The sequence below is a fragment of the Canis lupus genome, chromosome 12 (assembly GCF_003254725.2).
Source record: "Canis lupus dingo isolate Sandy chromosome 12, ASM325472v2, whole genome shotgun sequence".
Lineage (NCBI taxonomy): Eukaryota > Metazoa > Chordata > Mammalia > Carnivora > Canidae > Canis > Canis lupus.
Genome location: NC_064254.1, coordinates 12,478,170 through 12,489,914, shown reverse-complemented (window position 1 = coordinate 12,489,914; position 11,745 = coordinate 12,478,170). Strand labels below are relative to the sequence as shown.

At 52.7% G+C, this 11,745-nt stretch overlaps 2 long non-coding RNA genes across 4 annotated transcripts; one reads left to right on the top strand and one right to left on the bottom strand.

The window, feature by feature from the left end:
* Positions 1–3,160: 3,160 nt before the first annotated feature.
* Positions 3,161–9,043, top strand: LOC118350392 (uncharacterized). Of its 3 annotated transcripts, XR_007401470.1 has the most exons (4): positions 3,161–3,697; positions 5,939–6,025; positions 6,409–6,508; positions 6,616–9,043. It is a non-coding gene; the product is annotated as an uncharacterized LOC118350392 (long non-coding RNA). The 3 variants fall into 3 exon arrangements; XR_004804084.2 differs by lacking the exon at positions 5,939–6,025; XR_007401469.1 differs by having other exon boundaries at positions 6,409–9,043.
* Positions 5,738–11,048, bottom strand: LOC118350391 (uncharacterized). The gene is made up of 2 exons (XR_004804083.2): positions 10,692–11,048; positions 5,738–6,085 (listed from the first exon to the last, which is right to left on the bottom strand). It is a non-coding gene; the product is annotated as an uncharacterized LOC118350391 (long non-coding RNA).
* Between the last annotated feature and the right edge of the window lie 697 nt (positions 11,049–11,745).

The window sequence follows — 11,745 nt, the reverse complement described above, 5'->3', positions numbered from 1 at the left end:
ATATCACACAGAGGGGTAAGTGAGAGATGTGTGAAGCTGTGAAAGGTTAAGGGGCAGTGGGGAAAAATATCCTCAGTTCCCTCTATCCCTTTTCTGTCTCCAGCCTGACTGACCAACAGGGAGGGTCACTGGAATCCAGTGTCCCCTTGAGGCAGGGGAGAGTCAGGGCTGGAGAAGCAAGAGGTTGGGAGAGGCCTGCTGAGTGGCTCTCTGGTGTCTGGCAGGCGAAAAACCATAGGAGATAAGCCCCTGTGATAAGGGGCAATCAAGCCACCTCATTTAGTGGAGAGCCTGTCGGTGACAAGCCGAGCCCTGCACAGCTCAGGATGTGTGTGGTAGGGGAGTCGGGGAGTGGGCACCATTCAGGAGCTCTCAGCTGGAGGTCAGGGCTGGCGGGTAGGAGGTTTCCCAGGGCAGCCCCCAGCGCCTCCTGTCTCTGCCCAGGTGGAAACAGTCCCATTCCCTGACATGGGAGCATCTACAGTGGGACCTCATTAAGATGGAGACGGTGGGGATGGAATGTGTGTGTGTGTGTGAGTGTGTGTGTGTGGGGGGGTGGTGAGTGTGGGTGTGAGTCCTGGATTCCCCAGCAGCTTCTAGGCTCCTCCCTTGGTCACATCATATCGAGTGTGAGCTGACTGGCAGCAAGCAGGCACGTCCACTGAAGCTCATATGACCTGGAGGCCAGAGGGAGGCTATTCCAGGGAGTGAGAATGTGAGCCTCAGGGTGGTGGAGTTGGCTGTGGCCTTTTCATGACAGAAGAATCTCCTCTGGGGCTTGGGGGATGAGCTGGGGTTGCCTGTATGCATTTGCAGAAGCCAACATTGGGAAAACTTTTAGGTTCAGAAGGGGAAACTGAGGCTCATGGCAGGGAAAGTCTTGCCTAGGACCACCCAACCCGCACCGGAACTGCAGTCAGACTTCCACTCTGCTCCGTGTATGGGCATGGACGCCGTGGGCTGTGTTCTTCAGGTCCAGTGGCCGCAGTGGGGCCCTGGAAGGGGTCCCAAGCCCAGATCTGGCCCCTGATTGTGCACAGCCAAGGCGACCCACATGGGAAGGCCCCCAGACTTCCAGGCGACACTCACTCATCACTCCATTAGTTGCTCTCCAGCGAACAGTCCACAGATGGTTCTCATTCTGGCCTGGTGCTCCCCAAGGCCCAGCAAGAGCACCAAGGACAGGCTCAGCTTACGAGTCCCCAGGGACCTCTGAGCTCAGAGCAGTTGCAGACAGAGCACAGTACAGTCAGGCAAGCACTTAGCTCTGAGGAAATGCCAGGTAATGCCACAGAGATTGCATGCAGCTGGGCATGGCCCCTGCCCTGTCTTCCCTTCCAGAAGGGGGAGCAAAAGGCATGGGGACAGCCGGCTATGGGGAGGGGAGAAATGACATAAATCAAAATGCCTGAAATGAATATGGATAGGAGCATGCTTTATGCAAACATATGCAAATAGGCATGCAAATTGACCCCAGAGGATGGGGAAGTGGAGAGGATGTGTGCAAATCAGAGCTCCAGAAACTCTTGACATCGGGAGTCTGTTCCAGTGAACAAAACCCAGGGATCCCCAAATATATCCTCGCACAGAGCTTGGGTCTTCCTGCTCCCAACTGCGTCTCCATCCCCTCCATCTGCTCGGATCATGTGATCTGACCCCAGGTCACTCAGGGCTGTGGAGAGCACAGGATGGCCCAGACAGAGCCTGCCATAGGGCCCAGCCCCCTTGTACTTCCTCCAGGCTGCACTGCTCAATGCCCTCCAGCTCCCGCCTCGGAATGGCTGGGAGGGGTCCGTGGCTGCCCATCTCCTGTGACTGCAGTCTCCACGCCAAGTTTGGCCTGTCCCTGCCCCCTCCACCATGAGGTTGCCAAGACAGTGGTCTGCCCAGGAAAGATGACCTCCTCCATGGGCCCTCCTGTTGTTTCCAGCGATGCCCAGCACACAAAAGATGCTCAATAATGAATGAAGGGTGGAATAAATGAATGCACAAACACAAATTCAAATGCATGGTCACTTCCCTCTGGGGACCATTGTGCTCCCTTAGGATCTCTCACAGCTGCACGTGTATTGGAGCTGAAACATTTGTGTTCCTTCCTCATGTCCTCAAGCAGCCTGAGCTCACTATGGGCAGGAGTGTGTCCTGGTCATCATTCTGGTCCTGGCTTCTTCCGTGGAGGGCTCTCAAATGTTGACTGAATCGATGAATACACAACCCCATGATTTCTAAGGGTCTGCCTGTTTTCCTCTCCCCCTTGCCAGGCCTCGAGTGCCTGGAGGGTGAGGACAGGCTCACTTGTCTGTAGTACCCAATAGGTACTCACTACATGTGGGATGGATAGATGGGTGACTGGGGACCTCTGAGGGTCCTGACCTGCTGACAGGTCTCTTTCCTGTTCGATCCTGAGGGTCTGGACTCCTGGGCACATAAAGAATGAAGTACAGGGATGAGCAAGGAAATGAATAAGCGAGTGGATAAATGACTGAGTGCTGCCAGGCATCTGAACATACTGTTGCTGGCTGCCACTGTCACCAGCCCCAGCCAAGGTGGGTGAGCACACACGTGTGTCCTGCACTCAGATCCGAGCTCCTCTCTGTCTTCTCCCCAGGGCCTATGCCAGTCTACAGTCCTTTGCTCCCACTCCCACTCCCTTGATCCCCCATGGCTCTTCCTGTGCCCCCACCATCACCTCGTTACCCATCTAGCTGTTTAGCCTAGAGCCCCACAGCCTCTGGGTGGCTTTCTCTTTCCTTCTTTGAGGTTGCCAGGTCAAGGCAGCTTGGAAGCCAGCTAGACCTTCTGGGCTTGAGTCTGTCTGCCCTCTGCCATCTGCCAAAGGCAAGAGACTGAATCTTCTCCAGCCTCAGTGTTCACATCTGTAAAGTGGGGATGATATCAGCTGTTAAGAGGCTTACCCGAGGCTCCAAATTGACTCCTGAAATGGAGCCAACTGCTTGCTGAATTAAGTATTCCATCTGTGGCTCTTCCTTCACTCCCTGTGCCTGCCACTGCCTCTGTAGCCCCCTGTGGGGCTTCTGTCTGCCCAGGATAACCCCCTCCAATTCCCCCCACACACACACTGCTTTCGAGAAGCAGGAGTAAAGGACTCACTTCTGTATGAAGGGGAGTCCAGGAGCTGGTTCGGGTAGAAAACCACCAGGAGCGGGGAAGGGACCATTAAACCAGAAAAGAGGCACTCTTGTAGGCACCCTACCAGAGAAGCGGAACTGGAACCTCTGTGTGAAGCATTCCAAAGCAACAGCTAAAACTGAAGCAAGCTTGAGGTTAGGTACAAGAAGGGACTTCCCATAAGGCAGGTGGAGGGAGAAGTACATGGTCAGAGACAAAAGCCATGGCTTTCCTGCCTGAAGTTTAGGAGGACTTGAGGAAAAAGCAATTTGAATTTACCTTCTACCAAGCTATCAAAGTGTTTGCCTAATTCTTTATCTCATTTCATCCCCATCATGAGCCCTCAATACAGGGCAACAGCATACAGCAGGCCCCCCTCATCCGTGGTTTCGTCTTCAACGGTTTCAGTTACTCGCGGTCAACCTCGATCTGGAAGCAGATGATCCTCCTACTGGCACCGTCAGAATGTCGAAAGCAGCCTCGCTCCTCGTCACGAAGCCTGTGTCATTGCCCTCGCCTCATCTCATCATGTGGGCCTTTCTCATCTTAACCACGACACAGGAAGAAGGTGAGTATAACTCAGTAAGATATTTTGAGAGAGAGAGAGACCACATTTACATAACTTTTATTCTAGCATGTTGTTATAATTGTCCTATTTTATTATTAGTTATTGTTGTTGACCTCTTACCGTGCCTAATTTATAACTTAATACTTTGTCACAGGTATGCATGCGTAGGAAAAGATATGGTGTGTATGTGTATATATATAGGGTTTGGTACTCTCCACGGTTTCAGACAGCCACTGGGGGTCTTGGAACATATCCCCTGTGGATGACGGGGGCTACTGTGGTTTGTAAAAGAGGTGGGACAAGCATCATGATTCTCCTGTCATGCAGGGAGGGAAGAAGGTTCTGAGAGGTCACGGGACTAGCCCAAGGTTGACAGGCGGAGGGCCAGGCGACTGGACTGAGATCTCTCTCATGAGTGAGCCCAGATCATTGGCTTTCCCTCCTCACCCTTTCCAGGGTGTTTTTTGAAGCTGAGGTTTACTGCTGATTTTTTTTTTTTTCTTAAGGAAATAACGGGAAGTGGAGGGTGGAGGAGGTTTTCCCAACACCTGGAGTACAGAGTGTGGCCTGAGTGTGTCCCTTTACATCTAGAGCTGGGCTGGGACCTGTGTGGAGGTCAGTGAGCAAGACTCCCTGTGAGGCAGGAAAGGGAACATCGGGGCAGGGAGGAGGGGTTGGGCCTCTGAGCTTCCATCAAAGGCAGACGCCTCTTTGACCCCATCTGGGCGGCCAGCCTTTCACCCGCCTGTGTGGCCAGACACCCCCATTCCCACCCCAGCCCGGCCCATCTCCGCCTTGCCCCAAACCTACAAACAATGCGTTGTTGACAATCCATGGGGGCTAAACACTCGATAACACGGTCCCCACCACGCCAGACATCCTAACGGTGGGCCAGGGGGCTCTGTGCTGGGCCGGGAAGATGCTTTGAATACATCATCCTGTCAACCGAGTTTATTATTCTTTTAGTCAAGATAAACTGCAGCCGCCATCGAGCGGCTGTATAAATTCCAGGCTCAGAAGTCAAGCAGGCCCCACTCCTTGTTAAACACTCACTCACACACACGCACACACACGCACATACACATAAATCCTGCTGAGAAAATACTACCCCCCTTAGCCCCACGGGGCTCTCGGGGGCTCAGTAGCCTCTGTCTCATGGGGTGGTCCTAGGAGCAGCTGCAGACGTCAGGGGACCTAAGGCTTGGGCCTACCCTTGGGCCACTTCCCTTGCCAGGCCTGAGGAGACTCAGCCTGGGGGGCTCAGGAAGGTCTCCCCACAGGAGCCAGTTGTCCTCCCATCAAGCCCAGCCTCTCGACTCCCGGACTTCTGTCTGTCCAAGGCCACAGCCCCATGTGGGTGGCCAGAGCACCCCTATGGCTGTGTCGGGAAGGGCAGAAATTTTAAGACTCTCAAGCTGACAGCCAGGCCCTCAAAGCAGATCCTGACAAGGCCTTCCAAAGCAGCCAGCATCTAGCCTGGGGGAAAGGGGACCCCAGGGACTATCTCTTCTCCCCACCCCACACACATAGAGGAAATGCTGAGGAATCCGTGTCCTTTCCACATGCTGGCCAGAGAGAGGGGTCTCTGCACCCAGAGTTACAAACCCAGGCCTGTCCTCCCAGGGCCCTTGGCTGATTACAACTCGAAGGGAGGGGCTCAGCAAACTCCATTTCAGTCTTGCTCTGTCTCACTTGGGGACTTCAAATTAAATCAAAACAAAGTAAAACCACACACCCAGTGCAGGGGCAATAATAAGGAGGCAGCCAGATGCAGCAGAAAGAACATGAGTTTCAGTGAGAGATCTAGGTTTGGGTCTCTCACCTTCAGGATGCTTCTCCATAAAATGGGGAGAGTCATTTCTATCATGCAGTGTAATTGTAAGGACTGGAGGCAAAGCATAGCACGTAGCAGATGCCTGCATGAATTTTCTCTATTTGCAACGCCCTCTTCCTATTTCTCAACCAGGCCAGGGAGGTAATAGTATTTATTATCCCATCCTACAGATGAAGAGGCTAAAACTCTAAGGAGAGCCCAAGGCATCTCAGGCAGGAAACTCATTTATTTCACTTCTAACTCTAAAGCCAGCAGATCACAAATTATTATTTGGCACCTGCTGGGTGCAGGGGACTGTGCTGGATTTTGAAGGAATGAAGAGAAGGACTTCAGCCTGAAGTTGTCCTCCTCTAGGGTTCGGGCTGTCAGGTCAGGGATCTGTCTGTTTGTCTGCCTGTCTTCTGCAGGGCATGTCTTCCCCTGTACAAGAGGACTCCAGCTCTAGCAGATGAAAGTTCTTGGTTTGAGGTCTGAGGATTGGTCTCACGGCCTCTGTAAGCTGCTTGATTCTGCACACATCTCTTGCTCTCTCTGCTCGGATGGAGGCACTCTTACTAGCCCAAGACAAGGAGGGAGAGAAAAATCGAAGATACCAGAAGCCCAGCTTACGTAGAAGCAAATTCCTGCCCCCATCAAATGGATGGCTGCCACCTGCTGTCCTGTCCCCAGCAACCAGTCCAATGTCACCCCAGACATTTAGGACATGCCACTTCCCCATCCCCAGCAAGGATGGCAAGCAGGCAGGGGAACTTGGCAAGCTGAAAGAGGCTGTGTGTCCAGCCCCACGTCCCTCTCCACCACCCCCCCCCCCCCCCGCCCTGTTATCTGCTCGGCTCCGGGGTTGGGAACCCACACCAGGGATTTTGGCCCATTCCAGGGGACACTGCTTTGGGAAGAGGATCCAGCATGGATATCTGGAACTTGAAGCACCTGACCACATGCCTATGCTCTCCAGAGACTGGAGCTCAGGAAATCGGGTAAATTGTGCTTTAGAGGCTGCCGGGGGTGAGGTGAAGGGGATGGCCTGAACCCCACCCCCAATAAAGCTCCTCTGATCTGTTTTGTATCTTGGGCTCCACCTAAGACCGGACAACGTGGAGAATTCTACAGGTAAAAAGTGTGAGGAATTCGCTGATGGCGTTCAGCCCTCTCATTTCACAGATAAAGAGACTGAGGTTCAGAGAGGCTGTAGCCACTCAGATTAGAGACACGCTAAAGTCAGGCTCCAGGCCCGCGGCTTACTCTTCTGCTCCAGCCTGCCCACAGCCATTGCCCAACGGCTCACCAAAGCTAGGTTCATGAAGAACCACCTGGGCAGCTTGTTGAAACTAGGAACCTGGTGATCCGGGGACGCCTGAGTGAATCAGTCGTTCAGTGTCTGCCTTTGGCTTAGGTTGTGTTCCCGGGGTCCTCATGCAGGATGGAGTCCTGCATGAGGATCCCCTGCAGGGAGCCTGTTTCTCCCTCTGTCTATGTCTCTGCCTCTCTCTGTGTGTCTCTCATGAATAAATTTAAAATTTTAAAAAAAGGAACCTGGTGATCTGGATTCTTTCTGAGCTCCCTGGGTGATTCTCCTTCAGCCTCTCGACTGGGAACCAGTACTCTGCGCCATGAAGGATGCTCATAAATCATCAGGACACACCTAATGCCTGCTTTGTGACTTTGGGGATATTACTTTCCTTCTCTGAACCTCATCAGCTAAAGGGAATAACAATAATAACCCGTGCTCAGCATTGTCGTGATAATAAATTGAATTAACACACAACTGACACAATATCTCACCTCCTTCACTCTCCATTTCCCTCACTCTGCTCCAACTACAGCAGCCTCCTAGCTATTCCTTGAATACACCATGCCTGTTCCTGCCCCAGGGCCTTTGTACTTATTGTCCCCTCTGCCCAGCACTTTTGTTGCCCAGGTAGTCCCAAATTCCCTCTCTCAGCATCTTCTGGGCTTGCTCAAATGTCACCAGATCAAAGACCCCTGCTGATCAGCCCTTCTCCGGATTTATTTTTTACCACCTAGATTATGTTTTGTTTTTTACTTCTTGGCTTATTCTGTTTCTCCCACAATATGGTGAGCTTCCTCAGGACAAGGACTCAGTTTGCCTCATCTAATGCCATAGCATCCAGAACAGCATCTAGAAAATAGTGCCTGGCACTCAATAAATATGATTGATTGAATGTATGAAAATAAAATACTTGAAACTGTGCTGGGTACATCATAGGTGTCTGATAGATGAAGGTATTATTCTCATTCACATTTGCACCAACACTGGACATGGTAAAGACCAAATATGAGGCATGGCTCAGGCGCCCAAGGGTGGAAAAAGAGGGAAAGGATGCACTTAACAGGCTGAAGTAGGCTCATGTGATCTGTGTGACCTCAGGTAAGTGTGTCGATGTGTCTGCGTCCTAGTTTCCTATCTGATCAGATGGGGATGCTGTACTTGTTCTGTGTTTGGCATTTCTGGGAAGGGTTTCCGGGTGCTATGTCTCCGCTGATATTTTGGCTCTCAGCTCAGAAGCAGACAGGAACCCAAGGACAGATGCCTGAGTGAGGTCACGACTTAGGGATCTAATGTCACCCTGACATGGGAGCAGAGTTGTCACCTGCCTTGGCGGTGCAGACACAAGGACGGTTGCCTCACCAACAGGAGGACGTGCTGGGAGCTCCTGACAGGTGGGAAGAGGCCTCCAGATGGCCCCCTCTCTGTCACCACCTCCTCACACCCAGCTTCTGTTGACTCAGGGAGCCAGGAGATCCTGCTGATAAGGTACAGGCCCTGCCGGGCTAAGCTGACAGGGTGACCTCCCACTGCTGCTGTCTACCCTGGGGGTCTGCCCACCCTGGGTCTGCCTACACTGGGGGACAGCTTCAAGAACATTTTTCTCCCTGGGTTCAGGGGCTTATGCGGAGCCTGGAGGTGCCTTCAGGGACTGAAGACTGGTCTGGTACTTCCCCCATTCCTGGCTCATAACATGTATTCAGATTACACAAATGAATAAATGAATGAATGATGAACAAATGAGCAAGGGTCTCAGACTTCACCCCCCAGGCCTGGGTCTCAGGCTACGTCTGCTTCTTCCCCACTGTGGGAAAAGCCAGCAGCTCAACAAGGACACTTCTGAGCACCAATTGTATGCTGGAAGGGTCCTGAGTGTGGAGCATCCACTTCCTCCCCATGGGAGCTCATGGCCTAGTGAGGATACAGCACAGAGGCTGCTTTTCAATACAACCAGCACTCGTGAAGATAGAGCTTTGTTCAGGTGGGGAAGCACAGAAGGGGCGTGTTGTGGAGGGTTTCTGGGAAGGGGTGACACAGATTTCCTAAAAACTGAATCTAAAGTGCTCAGTTGAGGGGATCCCTGGGTGGCTCAGCGGTTTAGTGCCTGCCTTCGGCCCAGGGCGTGATCCTGGAGACCCGGGATTGAGTCCCACGTCGGGCTCCCTGCATGGAGCTTGCTTCTCCCTCTGCCTGTGTCTCTGCCCCTCTCTCTCTGTGTGTCTATCATGAATAAATAAATAAAATCTTTAAAAAATAATAATTATTATTAAATTATTTTTTAAAAAAGACAAAGTGCTCAGTTGAGGGACCTGAGTGGCTCAGCGGTTGAGCGTCTGCCTTAGGCTCCTGGTCGTGATCCTGAGGTCCTGGAATCGAGTCCCTCATCAGGCTCACCACGGGGAGCCTGCTTCTCCCTCTGCCTTGTCTCTGCCTCTCTCTCTGTGTCTCTCATAAATAAATAAATAAAATATAAATAAATAAATAAATAAATAAATAAATAAATAAATAAATAAATAAAACTAAAGTGTTCAGTTGAACCAGGGGAACGGTAACCTGGGCAGTGGGAACAGGTCATGCAAAGGAAGTAGCAGGAGAGGAGGGGAGGGTCCAGGCCTGGGATCTGGGGAGGGGTGACTTTGGTGGGTGTTAAGCAGAGCCAGTGTGCTAGGGTCACTAGTCTTAGCAAGGTCCTGTGGCCGCACAGTGGCAAAGGGAGTCGGGGGCTGAGACCAGAGTCCTTGGGCAACAGTCCAAGAGAGCGGTACCGGGGTCTGCAGAAAGGCAGTGCTCCCTGGGAGTCCATCCCAGCCTCCACTTACCTGTCGAGAGTCCCTATTCCTCTGTGTCAGTTCAGACTTGAGGAAACTGAGGCTCAGAGAGAAGATATGGAGGCCCAGAATGGCTGAGGGCCGCAGTTTAGGAGGTAGTGGTGATCTCTCTTCCACACTGGGAAGAAAACTCTCCTGGGGCCAGGCCTTGTTCAAAGAAAGTTTCCTATAAAGTAGTTGCCCCAACTCTGGTTTTCCTTTTGAGAGAGAGTGAGTTCACTGAACTCAAGGGCTGATCTATATACCCTTGTCCTTCCTCTGCAGAGATAATACAGTTAATGGGATTATTTCCTATGCCCAAGAACAGGGCTGCTAAGAAAATATTGTGAAGTGAGGGCTGTTTGCAGAGGCCAGATCGAAAGGCCAAATCTTTGCCACCAGGAGGAAGTAAAGGGTGTGCCTCCACAGGCTCCGGGACAACCGTGCCACCGGGACCTTGCTTTGCCCAAGCCTGTGCTCTGACTTCCCTCTGCCTCACTGGGCTCTGATTCACACAGATGGCCAGATTGCAGAGCTGCCAGTCCCATCTCCCTGGTCTCCAAGGTGTGGGTTGACTGGGAAAATTTCATCTTAGAATCGGAAAAGGTCCAAGCTGGACTTGAAAGATCGTCTGGGTTACCGCTCTTTTGTAAATGGGGACACTGAGTCCCCATTGACACGGAGGTTAGCTTGTTTCGGGTCACACGGACAGGCAAGGCCTGGTGGGGAAACTGAGGCACCAAGATGGGTGGTCACCTGGCCGGCTGATGGTTTGTAGTGGGAGAAAACAGGCTCAGAGAGGAGAAGTGGCTTGTCCAGGCTCCCACAGCCTGCTGGCGGAAAGCCTGGGATTGCTCCAGGTCCCTGACCCCTAAAACAGAGCTGGCTCTGTCACCAGCCCTGAGTTCCATCCCCGCCCCCCTTCTACTCATCCGCAGAGGGAAGCCTCAGGGGATCGTTGCCACCCCTCTCTGTTTGCTGTCTCAGTCATCCCTGACGGTGTCCCAAGCCCCCTGCTCAGCCCCTTTAGATCTTATCGACCCGGCCCCTCTGAGGGCTCCTCACCTGGACCATCCTCAAATAGCATCCGTGTGCACAGGTGCACGGGCGGGCGGCGTGCTGGGCATTCCAGCAGGGGGGAGACAATGGCTGGGTTAAGAGGGTCGTCTTCTTTTCGCACCTCCTGATTCCCCAAGTTTGTAAATCATTATCCTAGGCTACACAAAGCAGGCATTGAGCGGGCCTTGGCGCTGCCCCGTGACAGGGTAGGCAGAAGCTACTGGGGTCCCTGAGCAGCTGGGGGGTAGCTCCTGGTCCCCCACCGCCCCCCCTCCTGGGCACCAGGATTGGGTTACCCCTGTAATCCCTGCTCCTCCATCCTCCGTCTTTGCATCCGTTGTAATTTATAATCGAGGGGCATGATGCAACCTGCTAATTACATTGCTCGATTTTGAACACATCCCGGCTTCTGTGACTCAGGCGGCAGAGGGAGGAGGGAGCAGCCGGCTCTGCTTTGTGGCTTATCAGGGCTGGGTTATTCTGCTCACACCCGCTCACGCCTCCCGGCCCTCGGCCTTTGTTAACTAAGGCTTGCATCACCTCCTGCTTTCCATTTCTCCAGAATTTTTTTAACGGCCCTTTTTATGAGCCACTCCATCTTGTTAGCTAATGAATGATTGTGGGGCAGCGATGGGGATCACTTTGTGTCTCTATTAAATGTTACATGATTGCAATTATGAGTTAACAAGGGACAGCTAGTAAAAAAAAAAAAAAAAATCATCTATTCTGCAGCCTGGGGCAGACCTGGGACTCTGCCTGATTCCCAGGCTGAACAATTCCACACCCTGGGGACCACAGGCTGGACCAGGAACCTGCCAAGGGAAGGACGGATGCTCCTGGGCCATGGGGGTGCAGCTGGCAGGAGGGCAAAGGCTGGAGCTCCAAATCTCTTTGGAGGGCTTCCCCACCCATCCAGGGAGTTCAAGCTCCCACAGGCAGGGGGCTGGACTATTGTGGCTTCTGCTTGTCTGCCACTGCTCCCGCAGCCCCTCTCCATGTCCCAGCAGAGTGAGCTTCTAAAGATGAGGCCAGCTGTGCCAGTGTATTGTCCGGGACTCCT